Source organism: Aquarana catesbeiana, linkage group LG07 (genome assembly GCF_042186555.1).
Source record: "Aquarana catesbeiana isolate 2022-GZ linkage group LG07, ASM4218655v1, whole genome shotgun sequence".
Lineage (NCBI taxonomy): Eukaryota > Metazoa > Chordata > Amphibia > Anura > Ranidae > Aquarana > Aquarana catesbeiana.
In genome coordinates, this window is record NC_133330.1 from 343,322,511 (window position 1) to 343,337,594 (window position 15,084).

General features: G+C 44.9%; 1 non-coding gene across 1 annotated transcript; it reads right to left on the bottom strand.

The window, feature by feature from the left end:
- Nucleotides 1-832: 832 nt before the first annotated feature.
- TRNAG-UCC (transfer RNA glycine (anticodon UCC)) lies at nucleotides 833-904 on the bottom strand. Its single transcript has one exon. It is a non-coding gene; the product is annotated as a tRNA-Gly (tRNA).
- Nucleotides 905-15,084: the final 14,180 nt, after the last annotated feature.

The following is a 15,084-nucleotide window of genomic DNA, read 5'->3' on the forward strand; positions in this document are numbered from 1 at the left end:
ATGTGCGTTTCTCTTTAAGATGAAAAGTGGTCTCTGCGGCGGATTCAGTGGTCTCTGCGGGGGAGTATGGGTGTAATATTCCTGCTGGTGGGGATTATGAGTGTAATCTTCCTGCTGGGGGTCAAGTATGGGTGTAATCTTCCTGCTGGGGGTCAAGTATGGGTGTAATCTTCCTGCTGGGGGTCGTATGGGTGTAATATTCCTGCTGGGGGGAGTATTGGTGTAATATTCCTGCGGGGGGAGTATGGGTGTAATATTCCTGCTGGGGGGGGGGGAGTATGGGTGTAATATTCCTGCTGGGGGGGAGTATGGGTGTAATATTCCTGATGGGGGGGTATGGGTGTAATATTCCTGCTGGGGGGGGAGTATGGGTGTAATATCCCTGCTGGGGGGGAGTATGGGTGTAATATTCCTGCTGGGGGGAGTATGGGTGTATTATTCCTGATGGGGGGGTATGGGTGTAATATTCCTGCTGGGGGAACGTCTGTACAGGAAGTTGTTGTCGTACGATGGACAGGGCGCTACACCTGTTCACACCTAGGTGTTCTGGATTCCTGAATCGTCGCAAAACGCGGGACACACTTGCGATCCCTTTACTTTCAATATCACCGGATCAGCGCCTGCGATCCGGAACACCTAGGTGTGATCGCTGCCTTTGCGTCTTCTATCAGTTGCTGAGTTTACCTTCTGTAGATTCTTGGGGGAACATTTTCTTCCACAAACATTCCACACATTCCACACATTCGCTTCATTCTTTATTCCACCGCTAACATATACTCCGCCTTGACCTTGTTTAGCGCTTTTCTCTATGGGGACTCCAAGTATTGGAGATGGCGTTGGCCGGGAATCGAACCCGGGTCAGCTGCTTGGAAGGCAGCTATGCTCACCACTGCACCACCAACGCAAGGTAGCATGTCTTTGGAGTGTGGGAGGAAACCGGAGTACCCGGAGGAAACCCACGCAAGCACAGGGAGAACATGCAAACTCCATGCAGATAGTATCCTGGTCAAGATTTGAACCATGAACCCCAGTGCTGCAAGGCTAACTGCTGCCCATATGCGGCCTCTGTTCTCTAAGGCCCGCCCCCGCTGAGCGGGGTAAATCAGTTATGTACACTCAAAGTGCCTCCAGAAGAAATCCAAACTTATCCTAAACTACAATCTATATATATAACACTCCAACACACACCCAAAGAATAACGCACACCTCCACAACATATACAAACTTATCCTAATCTACAATATATAACACTCCTATAATAAAACATGCCCAAATAACAATAAAGAGGGGTACAGTGGTCCCCAAATTAGCAACACAATGGAGCTAAATGTTCCGTTCACACTTAGGCCTCATTCACACGGGGGGTATGAATCCGTACCCCATGGGAGGGCTGTGTTTACCGGAATTGGGATGCACAGGTGTTCCCAGCATCCCATGTAGGCATTCCCATTGCTGTCAACTGGGGTGCAGTGGCTGTACCCAATGTGACATCTGTGTGGGTACTAGTGCACGGCCCCGAACACACCCAGGGTGCGTCCGCACAACTGCACCCGCATGGATGTCCTTTTTCAGGTACATAGGATAAGACCCTAAGGATAGGGAACTTATGTACCCCCCAGTACAGTGGGACTTTATAGGCGAACAGAATGATTATATTTAAGTAAAAAAATCTTTTATTTATTTAGAAAAGGCATAAAAACAAGATATACTAGACAAGAAAAAAGCTTCAAAGCAAGGCACCAAACAATGTCCACCATACATACCAGTGAGAAGTCCTTTAGGACTGAAAAGCAAGTGCATAAGATGTGCGCATGCACAGACTTTTAAATGAGAAAAGATATATATTTTTTGATAAAACCAACAGTGGCTGTCAACTGGCCAACTGACGGATGATGGTTATCCCCCGGCTTCAGAAATAGCTCCGCAAAGGCCCCCAAGTGAAAGGACGACCCTGTTGGGTCCCCAGAATGACCTTAAAAAAGGAAAGGAAGAGAAGGTTTTTAAATGAAATGTCTAAACTTGTGGACTTATTTGCATGCATTTTCATTTAATGTTTGCTATGAGAGGTTTTCACTTTGGTTTTAAACAGCACTGTGGCTTTTATCCTATGACTGCAGGGCCGCTCATTTCAATGCTTTTAGTTTCAATGGAATGATCAAAAAAAAAAAAACTTAAGGGATCAGGACATCAACAATACCAACGTCTCCCAATGCAAAGAAAAAATCTTTATCCTTATATATAGGCGCAGAAAAATCATGCAGCTGGAGCTTGGCCTGTCAGGTATAGTTTCAGAGGATAATTAAAGAGTGGCCCGGTTTCTTTGCCTCTATCTCTGAAGGGGCGTATCAAGCATAAAGGTATATATCACATTGAAAAGGAGTTTTTTTTAGAGATGACTTGTTCAGATTTTGGGTATAGCGAACAGGCAGCTGGAGCATGAAGAGCCTCGGTGGGTGGAATAACACACTGGACAGGATGCCAGGGAGCGGCTTAAATAGCCGCCGGCTTCTGCGCAGTGTGGATCGCATAGGAAGTGTCAGCAATGATGAAACAGATGCCGCTCTGCATGACGCGCATGCGTCGAACGGAGCAACAAATCTGAAGAGGTTGGATAGCTGATGGCCTGAGAAAACAGGACCCTAGCGACCTCATCGACACAATTGATATTGAAAATCTCTTAGAGGAACATATCACAAAGGAAGTTCCATCACGGCCAGATAAGCAGACAAAATTTAAGAAAAAATCAGACAAATTTTCGCCCTTCACAACCAATCCAAACCTAGCGGCATTCATAGCATCCACCACATCAGAGATCAAAAAATAAAAAATTAGTAAACCACAAATTTTCCAAAGTAATCTCACCCATGATGAACTACTGGCTTTAGAATCTCTAAAAAGAGAACACTCTCTTACGATTAAGCCATCGGATAAAGGGGGAAACATCGTCATCATGACTAATGAGCAGTATAGAGATATGTGCCTAAAGGTTGTAACCAACCTATCATGGTATAAACCTATTTCAAAAAGTACTATAGACAAATTCCATGTCGCCTTCTATGATTTGGTTGATAAAGCATTCTGTAACGGAGCTATCGATAAAGACATCTGGAAATACATAAGGACACTATATCCGCGTACCCCCACGCTGTATTGCCTTCACAAAATACATAAAAACAAAGAAAACCCCCCCCCCCCGGTTGTCCCATCATCTCTGGAAATGGGTCCATAACTGAAAACTCGTAAATTAAAAGTAAATTCGTAGACAGCCACCTCAGACCCTACGTTGCGGGTCTTTTCTCATATATCAAGGACACTATCCATTTGTTGCAAAACTTGGAAGAATTATACACATTACCACACGAGCTTTTAGTGGCCATCAATGTTGAGGCACTATACAGCTCTATTCCGCATGATTCAGGACTTTCAGTTATCAGACACATTCTATCACAATCTCATAAAGACGACCGTAAACTCAATTCCTTCCTCTTGGAAGCCTTAGACTTCATTCTAACACACAATATTTTTTCGTTCGACGGCTCCCACTACCTCCAGGTGCAGGGGGTTGTGATGGGGACTTGTTGTGCCCCATCGTATGCCAACCTGTACCTGGGGGAGTGGGAGCAGTCGCTCCTATCAGACGATAGCCTCTCGTCATATACCACCCATGTAGCAGCATGGTCCAGGTATATAGACATAGTTACATAGTAGGTGAGGTTGAAAAAAGACACAAGTCCATCAAGTCCAACCTATGTGTGTGATTATGTGTCAGTATTACATTACATATCCCTGTATATTGCGGTCATTCAGGTGATTAATAGTTTCTTGAAGCTATCAATGCTCCCCGCTGAGACCACCACCTGTGGAAGGGAATTCCACATCCTTGCCGCTCTTACAGTAAAGAACCCTCTACGTAGTTTAAGGTTAAACCTCTTTTCTTCTAATTGTAATGAGTGGCCACGAGTCTTATTAAACTCTCTTCTGCGAAAAAGTTTTATCCCTATTGTGGGGTCACCAGTCCGGTATTTATATATTGTGGGGTCACCAGTCCGGTATTTGTAAATTGAAATCATATCCCCTCTCAAGCGTCTCTTCTCCAGAGAGAATAAGTTCAGAGCTCGCAACCTTTCCTCATAACTAAGATCCTCCAGACACTTTATTAGGTTTGTTGCCCTTCTTTGTACTCGCTCTATTTCCAGTACATCCTTCCTGAGGACTGGTGCCCAGAACTGGACAGCATACTCCAGGTGCGGCCGGACCAGAGTCTTGTAGAGCGGGAGAATTATCGTTTTATCTCTGGAGTTGATCCCCCTTTTAATGCATGCCAATATTCTGTTTGCTTTATTAGCAGCAGCTTGGCATTGCATGCCATTGCTGAGCCTATCATCTACTAGGACCCCCAGGTCCTTTTCCATCCTAGATCCCCCCAGAGGTTCTCCCCCCAGTCTATAGATTGCATTCAGATTTTTGCCACCCAAATGCATTATTTTACATTTTTCTACATTGAACCTCATTTGCCATGTAGTCACCCACCCCATTAATTTGTTCAGGTCTTTTTGCAAGATTTCCACATCCTGCGGAGAAGTTATTGCCCTGCTTAGCTTAGTATCGTCTGCAAATACAGAGATTGAACTGTTTATCCCATCCTCCAGGTCGTTTATGAACAAATTAAATAGGATTGGTCCCAGCACAGAACCCTGGGGAACCCCACTACCCACCCCTGACCATTCCGAGTACTCCCCATTTATCACCACCCTCTGAACTCGCCCTTGTAGCCAGTTTTCATTCCATGTACTCACCCTATGGTCCATGCCAACGGACCTTATTTTGTACAGTAAACGTTTATAGGGAACTGTGTCAAATGCTTTTGCAAAATCCAGATACACCATGTCTACGGGCCTTCCTTTATCTAGATGGCAACTCACCTCCTCATAGAAGGTTAATAGATTGGTTTGGCAAGAACGATTCTTCATGAATCCATGCTGATTACTGCTAATGATATCGTTCTTATTACTAAAATCTTGTATATAGTCCATTATCCCCTCCAAGAGTTTACATACTATTGATGTTAGGCTAACTGGTCTGTAATTCCCAGGGATGTTTTTTGGGCCCTTTTTAAATATTGGTGCTACATTGGCTTTTCTCCAATCAGCTGGTACCATTCCAGTCAGCAGACTGTCTGTAAAAATTAGGAACAATGGTCTGGCAATTATTTGACTGAGTTCCCTAAGTACCCTCGGATGCAAGCCATCTGGTCCCGGTGATTTATTAATGTTAAGTTTCTCAAGTCTAATTTTAATTCCGTCCTCTGTTAACCATGTAGGTGCTTCCTGTGTTGTGTCATGAGGATAAACACTGCAGTTTTGGTTACTGAAGCCCCCCGATTCACTCGTGAAGACTGAGGAGAAGAATAAATTCAATACCTTTGCCATCTCCCCATCCTTTGTAACCAGATGTCCTTCCTCATTCTTTATGGGGCCAATATGGTCTGTCCTCCCTATTTTACTGTTTACATACTTGAATTTCTTTGGATTTTTTTTTGCTCTCCTCCGCTATGTGTCTTTCATGTTCTATCTTAGCCGTCCTAATTGCACCCTTACATTTCTTATTGCATTCTTTATAAAGTCTGAATGCTGAGGATGATCCCTCAACCTTGTATTTTTTTGAAGGCCTTCTCCTTTGCTTTTATATGCATTTTTACATTGGAGTTAAGCCATCCAGGATTTTTGTTCTCTCTTTTAAATTTATTACCCAATGGGATACATTGGCTAATGCCCTTATTTAATATGCTCTTAAAGCAAACCCATATAGACGATATATTTATGATATGGAATGGGACATCTGAGGCTCTACATTCCTTTATACAAATCATGAACTCAAATAATTCCAATTTATATTTCACGATGGCCTTCAGTGACATCTCGATTACCTTCCTTGATTTGAGTATAACCAAATCCAAGGATGTTTCTCTATCCAGCGGCCTCTATCGGAAAGAGATCGCTGGAAACACTATTCTACACGTGTCAAGCTCACATCCCAAATCATTAGTCTCATCTATCCCTTACGGGCAATACTTAAGACTCAGACGTAACTGTTCAAACGATACTGACTTTGTTCGGGAAGCAAATAAATTAAGAGAAAGACTTCGAGAGCGAGGATACTCGCCCACATGTCTAAAAAAAAGTCTTTAAAAGAGCCTGAGGACAACTAAGGCACAACATTTTGTTCTCCAAAAAAACATCTTCCAACTCTCAACCAGCCATTAGAATAATTACCACCTACAATAAACAGCATGGGATTATTAAAAATATCCTACAGAAACATTGGCATCTACTACAAATAGATCCCAATTTAAAACGACATATATCTGCAACACCTACCATTACTTATAGGAAAGCTCGCTCATTAGGGGACCATCTCGTGAAAAGCGAATATACAGGCATTTTCCGTTCAGACACATGTAAGAGACTAGGAACTTTCAGATGTGGTGGATGTTCATGTTGCCGCTACATGAACACACAAACTAAATTCAAACTACCCAATGGAAGAATGTACAGGCCGAAACATTTCGCCAATTGCAAGACTCCTGGAGTCATTTATTTGCTAACGTGCCAATGTAGATGCTTTTATGTTGGCAAAACCAAATTAGAGTTTCACAAAAGGGCGGCACGACATATCACTAGCATGAGGCAGGCGGACCCGGACCTCCCTCTGGGGCGACATGTGAGAGACCACCACGCGGGTGTCCATTTCACCATCCTCGACCGAATCCATCCGGATACGAGAGGTGGTGATTGGAACAAGTTCTTGCTCCAGAGGGAGGTCCGTTGGATCGTAAGCCTCAATGCAACACAATCCCCAGGTTTAAATACCCAAATGAGTTTCCGTCCCTTTCTGGAGGGCTTTGTCTCGGGAGGATGCGAAAAAGAATAAGAATCCAACACCGCATACCTGGAAACATTTTGGATATGCATTGTTGGAGGACATTCTTGAACTATTTAAAAGTAATGAGATAGTTATTACAAATTTGGTGATAAACTTTCTGTATATGCTTTTTGATGCTGTTATTTTTGTTCATGCAATATTGTTCATTATACACGTGTAAATATACAATGCGTCATATATTGTATTCAATATATTTATATATTTGTATATAGTATTGACATTCCCCCTTTTTTCCTCCCCCACTTGAGATGATGCATAAATATTTTGTTTTGTAAATGCAGTGTTTTGTATCTGACCATCATTATGTTACCCATTCATTTACGCATCCAGCTGTGTCCGCCATACCTGATTTATCAGACTAGTGCCTTTGCGAATTACTATACTCAGATATACGGGAATTAAGGACATCAATCAATTTTGTCTTTGATATGCAACCTTTTTTATTTAAAATTTTTTTTGTTTTTTTTTAGTTTCTCGGTTTTGGATTTATCTCCACCCGGCGCACGGGGGCCATGCCGGCCCATCTATGATGACGGCATGGCATCTTTTTACACTGCAGACTTGTCCGATTGCGGGCGTGTCATGATGGTTTCGTGTGTCGGTGGGGCTGGTCTGCATGGCGCTCCCCCAGAGCTTTGGTTCTGGGCGGGCGCCGTGCAGACTCGTCCCTGGGGCCTCATCATTGGATGTCCCAAGTCCCCTGTGCCTTTCACTTCCTTACTTTACCAGTTTAATTCTCATTATAAATTAAATCATTATGTTTTCTTGGGTGATTGCATTTTCTGTAATAACCTATAACATGGCCCGCTTGTTGGATTGTTTTTTCTCCTCCTTTTCTTTTGTTTCACCCTGCGGCATCGTTCCCCCAGCTGCCATTGTGCTGGCTGCTTCCCCTTCCCTCAATGGTATTGTTTGGTCCTGCGTTACAGCAGACATTGCGTTGTTAGCACGTCGCCTCGCTCTGTGTGGTGCGCGGTGACGTAATAATTCAGGGACGGGCCGGCCTTGGAGTTTTCTCAGGCCATCAGCTATCCAACCTCTTCAGATTTGTCGCTCATCATTGCTAACACTTCCTATGCGATCCACACTGCGCAGGCGCCGGCGACTATTTAAGCCGCTCCCTCCAGTGTGTTATTCCACCCACCAAGGCTCTTCATGCTCCAGCTGCCTGTTCGCTATACCCAAAATCTGAACAAGTAAGTCATCTCTAAAAAAAACTCCTTTTCTATGTGATATATACCTTTATGCTTGATACGCCCCTTCAGAGATAGAGGCAAAGAAACCGGGCCACTCTTTAATTATCCTCTGAAACTATACCTGACAGGCCAAGCTCCAGCTGCATGATTTTTCTGCGCCTATATATAAGGATAAAGATTTTTTCTTTGCATTGAGAGACATTGGTATTGTTGATGTCCTGATCCCTTAAGTTTTTTTTTTTTTTTTTAATCATTTCATTAAAACTAAAAGCATTGAAATGAGCGGCCCTGCAGTCATAGGATAAAAGCCACAGTGCTGTTTAAAACCAAAGTGAAAACCTCTCATAGCAAACATTAAATGAAAATGCATGCAAATAAGCCCACAAGTTTAGATATTTCATTTAAAAACCTTCTCTTCCTTTCCTTTTTTAAGGTCATTCTGGGGACCCAACAGGGTCGTCCTTTCACTTGGGGGCCTTTGCGGAGCTATTTCTGAAGCCGGGGGATAACCATCATCCGTCAGTTGGCCAGTTGACAGCCACTGTTGGTTTTATCAAAAAATATATATCTTTTCTCATTTAAAAGTCTGTGCATGCGCACATCTTATGCACTTGCTTTTCAGTCCTAAAGGACTTCTCACTGGTATGTATGGTGGACATTGTTTGGTGCCTTGCTTTGAAGCTTTTTTCTTTTCTGTATAATGTTACAATATGCAAATCGTTCTCATTTGTTTTTTTCAGAATGTATCTTCCACATATAAAATATTTCTCTCTGCAATACGCCTCTGAAGTAGGGACATCGTCCTGAAACATGTCAGGCTTCTAGAGAAACATATGTCTATAAATGGAAGTATATAATAATCATATGAAAGAAAATCCATTGCATAAGCACTTTTGTTGAGATTTATGTCTAGTATATCTTGTTTTTATGATTTAAGATTTTTTTACTTAAATATAATCATTCTGTTCGCCTATAAAGTCCCACTGTACTGGGGGGTTCATAAGTTCCCTATCCTTAGGGTCTTATCCTATGCACCTATTTGGGATGTTGGCAACATGTTGAAGGCAATATAGCTGACCTTCGGTGGTTCACCTCCTTTTTCAGGTAAACGCAGCCCCCTCACAGGGTACAGATTCATACACCCCGTGTGAGTGAGGCCTTGGACTTCTCCATAAAGGACCTCACTGGCGGGAAGAGTTTTCATTTCTCCAGCAGAGAAAACCTAAAGAAAGCTAGAAAGACTCCTTCCACCTCTAAAGACAAAAAGAGTTCCAAGCTCCCCTCATAGCCGGTCCACCACACGCTTCAAAAACATACCGGCCACCAACCTCCCCTTAAAGCCGGTCCAACACACGCCTTAAAAACATACCGGCCTCCAACCTTCCCTTATAGCCGGTCCAACACACGCCTCAAAAACATACCAGCCTCCAAACATCATAACATAATCAATTACTTAATGTCGATCGACAATACAGCGATTAAATATAATCACCTGTAAAAAAGTGCCTGAGTTGTTGGTGGTAAACAGCCTGCTAGGCCCGGGGGAACCGAACCAAGTCCTTCAAAAGCTGCCTCATATCCAAGAGTTGCCAAGAGTGTAAATGTAGACCTTAAGCTTTAAGGTTAATATAAAATATTACATTCTAAAGGGAAAGGTAGAACAAGGGGGAGGGGGAGTATGGAAGAGAGAGAGAGGGAGGAAAGGAGGGGGGAGGGGAGGTTGGGGGAAAGGAAAGGGTGTGGGGGTTCCCCCCAACCCTCACCCCCTTTATTCCTCCAACCTCCCTTCCCCCCTCTTTTCCTCCGTCTTTCCCTCTTCCATACTCCCCCTCCCCCTTGTTCTACCTTTCCCTTTAGAATGTGATATTTTTGATTAACCTTAGAGCTTAACCTTAAAGCTTCTGCAGAAAGGGAAATGGAGGGCTGATGGGAGAACCCTCTGGTTACTGGAGTGGCAGCTGCCACCAGTGTAGGAACCTGTGTTGGTACAGCCATACCTGGTTCCTGGGAGGGTTCCTCTGACTTTTTTGTTAAGTCTTCTTCTAGGAACAGCCAATTGTCTTGTTTGTCCAGCTACATTGATAGGGGGGAGGGGAGGTTGGGTGAAAGGAAAGGGTGTGGGGGTTCCCCCCAACCCTCACCCCCTTTATTCCTCCAACCTCCCCTTCCCACCTCTTTTCCTCCCTACCAAAAACAAAAATGGAGGGCTGATGGATGGGAGGACTTTCTTGTTACTGGAGTGGCATCCGTCACCAGTGTAGGGATTGTCAGGTCACCTGTATCCAGGTCTCCTGGAGCACCAACACGGATCCCACAGTGAGTTAGAGCATAGATTCCCCAGGTCGCGGAGTCTAAGAGCCAGCAGGTGTTCACCAGAGCCTCTAGTGGTGAGGATGGACTGGGCTGCAACTGGCTCCAGGTCGCGGCCCCCAGGGTCTCCCAGCTCACGCTAGGCTACAGGAGGATGGAGAGGAAACAACAGCCCAGGACAGCAAGGAATAGTAAGGAGGTAGCCAAATGTTGGGGCGACTAGCAGGCAAGGATAACAGAGAACACGCCATCTGTGTTGGTACAGCCGTACCTGGTTCCTGGGAGGGTTCCCCAGACTTTTTTGTTGCGTCTTCTTCTAGGAACAGCCAATTGTCTTGTTTGTCCAGCTACATTGATTGTTGGTGATTCAGAAGCTCCAAAAACAAAAATGGAGAGCCGATGGATGGGAGGACTCTCTCGTTACTGGAATGGCAGCCGCCACCAGTGTAGGGGTCTGTGTTGGTACAGCCGTACCTGGTCCCTGGGAGGGTTCCGCAGACTTTTTGAGTCTTCTTCTAGAAACAGTCAATTGTGTTGTTTGTCCAGCTACGTTGATAGTTGGTGATTCAGTTCTCCACTCACCACCAAGGGGGGGCAACCCCCTCTTCTGTCTGTTTTATAAGTTGGTGGAGATGCTTTAATGGCTCTCTGATGGTGCTGGAGATGAGGTCATTGGCTGCGGCTTTAGACTTTCGCTGATGTAGGAAAAGCCTTCAAAGTTCTTCTGCTCTCTCTTCGCCATCCGCATCTTTTTGTCATTGCAGATCAAACATTCCGCTATTTCCATTGTTCTATGTTCCGGTTCCTTGGAAAGCTGAAAAGGGAAAAAGACATTCATCACTGATTCTGATTGGTACAGGAAATGGTAATAAAGCTTGGTGAACCCAATGGCAGCCAATTACCCCAAGAAGGCTCCTTCAACCACATCTCCCTCTAGTGGTCAAAAGAAGCTTTACACTGCATTATCACACCCAAGGACCAAAATGTCACCTATTCCTGTGGGGTCCTTAGATGTGGGGGCTGCAATCACTCTCTTTGTTTCTTTCAGGCTAAGTGCAGGTACAGAACAATACCTGTTATTCCTGTCAGAAATCCAGAGCCTTCCCTGCCGACAGAACACAATGATCGCTGCTGGCGGCTATAGCCGCTGGTAGTGATCGCATGCAAAATATCAGACAGGCTGTACCCGATCGATGGATCAATGTCAGTACCACCAGCCTGCCCATAGATGGATTGAATCTCGACTGGTCCCCTGCTGAACCGACCGAGATTCAATCCATCTAAGGCCGGCTTAAGTTCCTGTGCATTGAGCTGAGATCTCAAAAATCCTTATCAGCTTTCTCATCTATTGTCTGTAAACTACAAAGCAACACCCCTCTATGCACTAGAGCTAAGGAGAGGTGCAGGTGTTTTAGTTCTAATCAGGAAGGCAGGCTAGGGTGACAACACTTCTTCTCCATAGAGGCAGCGAGTGTGTGTTGTCACCCCAGGACAGGAAGTGGGTTAGTGGCGGGATCCCCATATAAATGAAAGCAGGTCTAAGCTGTGTGCCTGACACATACACAATAATTATCACCAAGAATAAACAGAATTCATTCAGACAAGTCCCCAGACCATGTGATTGTCTCCAGACCATGTGATTGTCCCCAGACCGTGTGATTGTCCCCGGATCATGTGATTGTCCCTGGACCATGAGACCATGTGATTGTCCCCGGACCATGTGATTGTCCCCATTAATGTGATTGTCCCCGGACCATGTGATTGTCCCTGGACCATGTGATTCTCCCCAGACCATGAGACCATGTGATTGTCCCCGGACCATGTGATTGTCCCTGGACCATGTGATTGTCCCCAGACCATGAGACCATGTGATTGTCCCCGGACCATGTGATTGTCCCCGGACCATGTGATTGTCCCCGGACCATGAGACCATGTGATTGTCCCCGGACCATGTGATTGTCCCCGGACCATGTGTTTGTCCCCGGACCATGTGATTGTCCCCGGACCATGTGATTGTCCCAGACCATGTGATTGTGCAGCGACTGTAAAGTCACAGACAAATGTGAGGATTCTGTACATAACATACGTTTTATATGTATGTGCAGTAAAGAAGAACCTGGGGCTGACCCCCCCCCCCAATGTACATGGACTCCTCCATTATTCGTATACTTACCATATCTGGTGTAAGCGGTGATGGTGATATTCCTTTCTCTACCTCTGTCCAGTTGATCGTGTTGAAGAATGGGTGACTTCTGATGTTACTTACGAAGAATTCACGTTTTTCCGGGTCAACCTTTAAGAGCTGTAAAGGAGAAAGAAATACGATAAGAAACCACAAGATAGCAATAGCGATATGTGAAGAATACAACACCCGTTTTAATATTGGATTCTGACAGTGACGTATTTCAACTTCTGTGATCTTGCTTTTAATCCCCCTACTATGTCATGCTTGGATCGGGTCGTAGCATGGTACATTATTGTGTAATATTGGATCGGGTCGTAGCATGGGACTTTATTGTGTAATATTGGATCGGGTCGTAGCATGGGACCTTATTGTGTAATATTGGATCGGGTCGTAGCATGGGACTTTATTGTGTAATATTGGATCGGGTCGTAGCATGGGACCTTATTGTGTAATATTGGATCGGGTCATAGCATGGGACCTTATTGTGTAATATTGGATCGGGTCGTAGTATGGTACCTTATTGTGTAATATTGGATCGGGTCGTAGCATGGGACCTTATTGTGTAATATTGGATCGGGTCATAGCATGGTACCTTATTGTGTAATATTGGATTGGGTCGTAGCATGGGACCCTATTGTGTAATATTGGGTCAGGAGTTTTTAAAGAAAAACTGAGTATTTCACTAAAAAATCAAACAGATTTCTGGCAATGAATTGTTATGAAGAATATATAAATAAAATGATCTTTCGCTGCCATGCACTGCGCTGCACCCGCGGGTCAGTGTGATAGCAGCTTATAGTTGTTATCCCTTTTATAGGTGCTAATATGCCCATTGTATGTGTTGTTTAATACACCGACCTCCCTTTTCCTCTTCCAGCTTCTGCTGGCATCGCTCTCCAGGCTGCTGGAAGGAGGAGAGCACTTGTTATCACTCTGCCTGGGACCAGGGCCGCTGATAAGGCAGTACAGCCATCCCTCCTGTATTGGGCCCGGGCCCCATCACTTCAAAAAAGGGGGGCCCAGGCACCTGCTGAGCTGGAGGGCCGGCTGTACTGCCTTATCACTGACACTTGTGGATCTAGTGTAGCTAAAGGCTGCAGAGAAAGGGATGAATCTCTGTCCTCAGTCCCTTTTCTCTATCTCAAATGTGAGACATCAGGGGTCTGTTTAGACCCCTGATATTTCAACCAAAGCTCCCCCACCCCCCAACAGGGCAGTTTAACAAAAATTGTAAAAAAATAGATAAAAAATAGAATTAAAAAAAAATCATTTTAAAAACATTATGAACTTGTTCAAATGTTTTATATTGGAATGGCCGGGGTATACAGTGGTGCTTGGAGAGTGGCAAGTGGAGTATATAGGACAATAGAAATGTCAATATGTGTATCTAGATGGGCCATGGATGATGATACACAATGCCTAATATATTAAACACATTAAAGCCGTTGTCATTGTCCGCTTGGTCATTTTTACCTACAGGTAAGCCTATGATAAGGTGCTATAATAAGGCTTACCTGGAGGTAAAATGAATATCTCCTAAACCGGTATGGTTTAGGAGATATTCACCTTGCATGCAGCCGCTGACGTCATGCGGCATGCGGAGTGAAGGTCCGGCGTATCGTGATGGCACTTGTGGGAGCGGAGGTCTCCCGCGCGCATGCGCAGGAGTGACGCCATTGCAGCTCCGGCCACTCACAGCGCCAGAGCCGCAAACCCGGAAGAAACGCCGAGGGAACATGTCAGCTCCCTCAGCGGTGACCGGCGGCCCAGTGGGAGCTTCGTTCTAAGGTAAGTATTTCATAATGAGTTATGCCGGCCATACACGGTTCGAATTTCGAAAGAATTTTCTTTCGAAAACCGTATCTAAGAATTTTCGTACGAATTTCTCACCATTAGTGGGCTGCAGCAACGGCCGATTTTCGTGCGGCAATCAAATTTGAGGAATCGGACATGTTGGAAATTTTTTAGAAAAGTGAACGATTTTCTAATAAATGATGGGAGAATTGTGCGAGAAATGTAATAAGAAAAGAAAATTTACGGAGAGAAAAGAAGAAGGCGGCGACCCTATAGTCAACTGAATAGGTATTTATCGATAAGGGTATCATTTCTGCCAGGGCTGAGAAGCATGGCATCGCAGCCATGGCACTTTAGTGAAAATAGCATTTGATATTTTTGGAGGTGGGGGAGGGGCCTGTCAGATAGGCTGTATGGGGCCCCGTGCAGGGCAGTTTTTTCCACTGGGCATGCTGGGCAGTTGCCCGGGGGCCCCACTTGTCTGGAGGGCCCCATCCAGGGCCGATCCTCAGTGCTGCAATCTGCTGCTTTAGTTGACTGACTGCACTGGTTGCTCAATTGCTAGAATCGCCGGCCGCCCGGCGCCTAGCTAGCAACCAGTGACGTCAGTCAGAGGCCGCGGCTGCCCCAGCATTCATAGCACGCCACGGCTGCCCC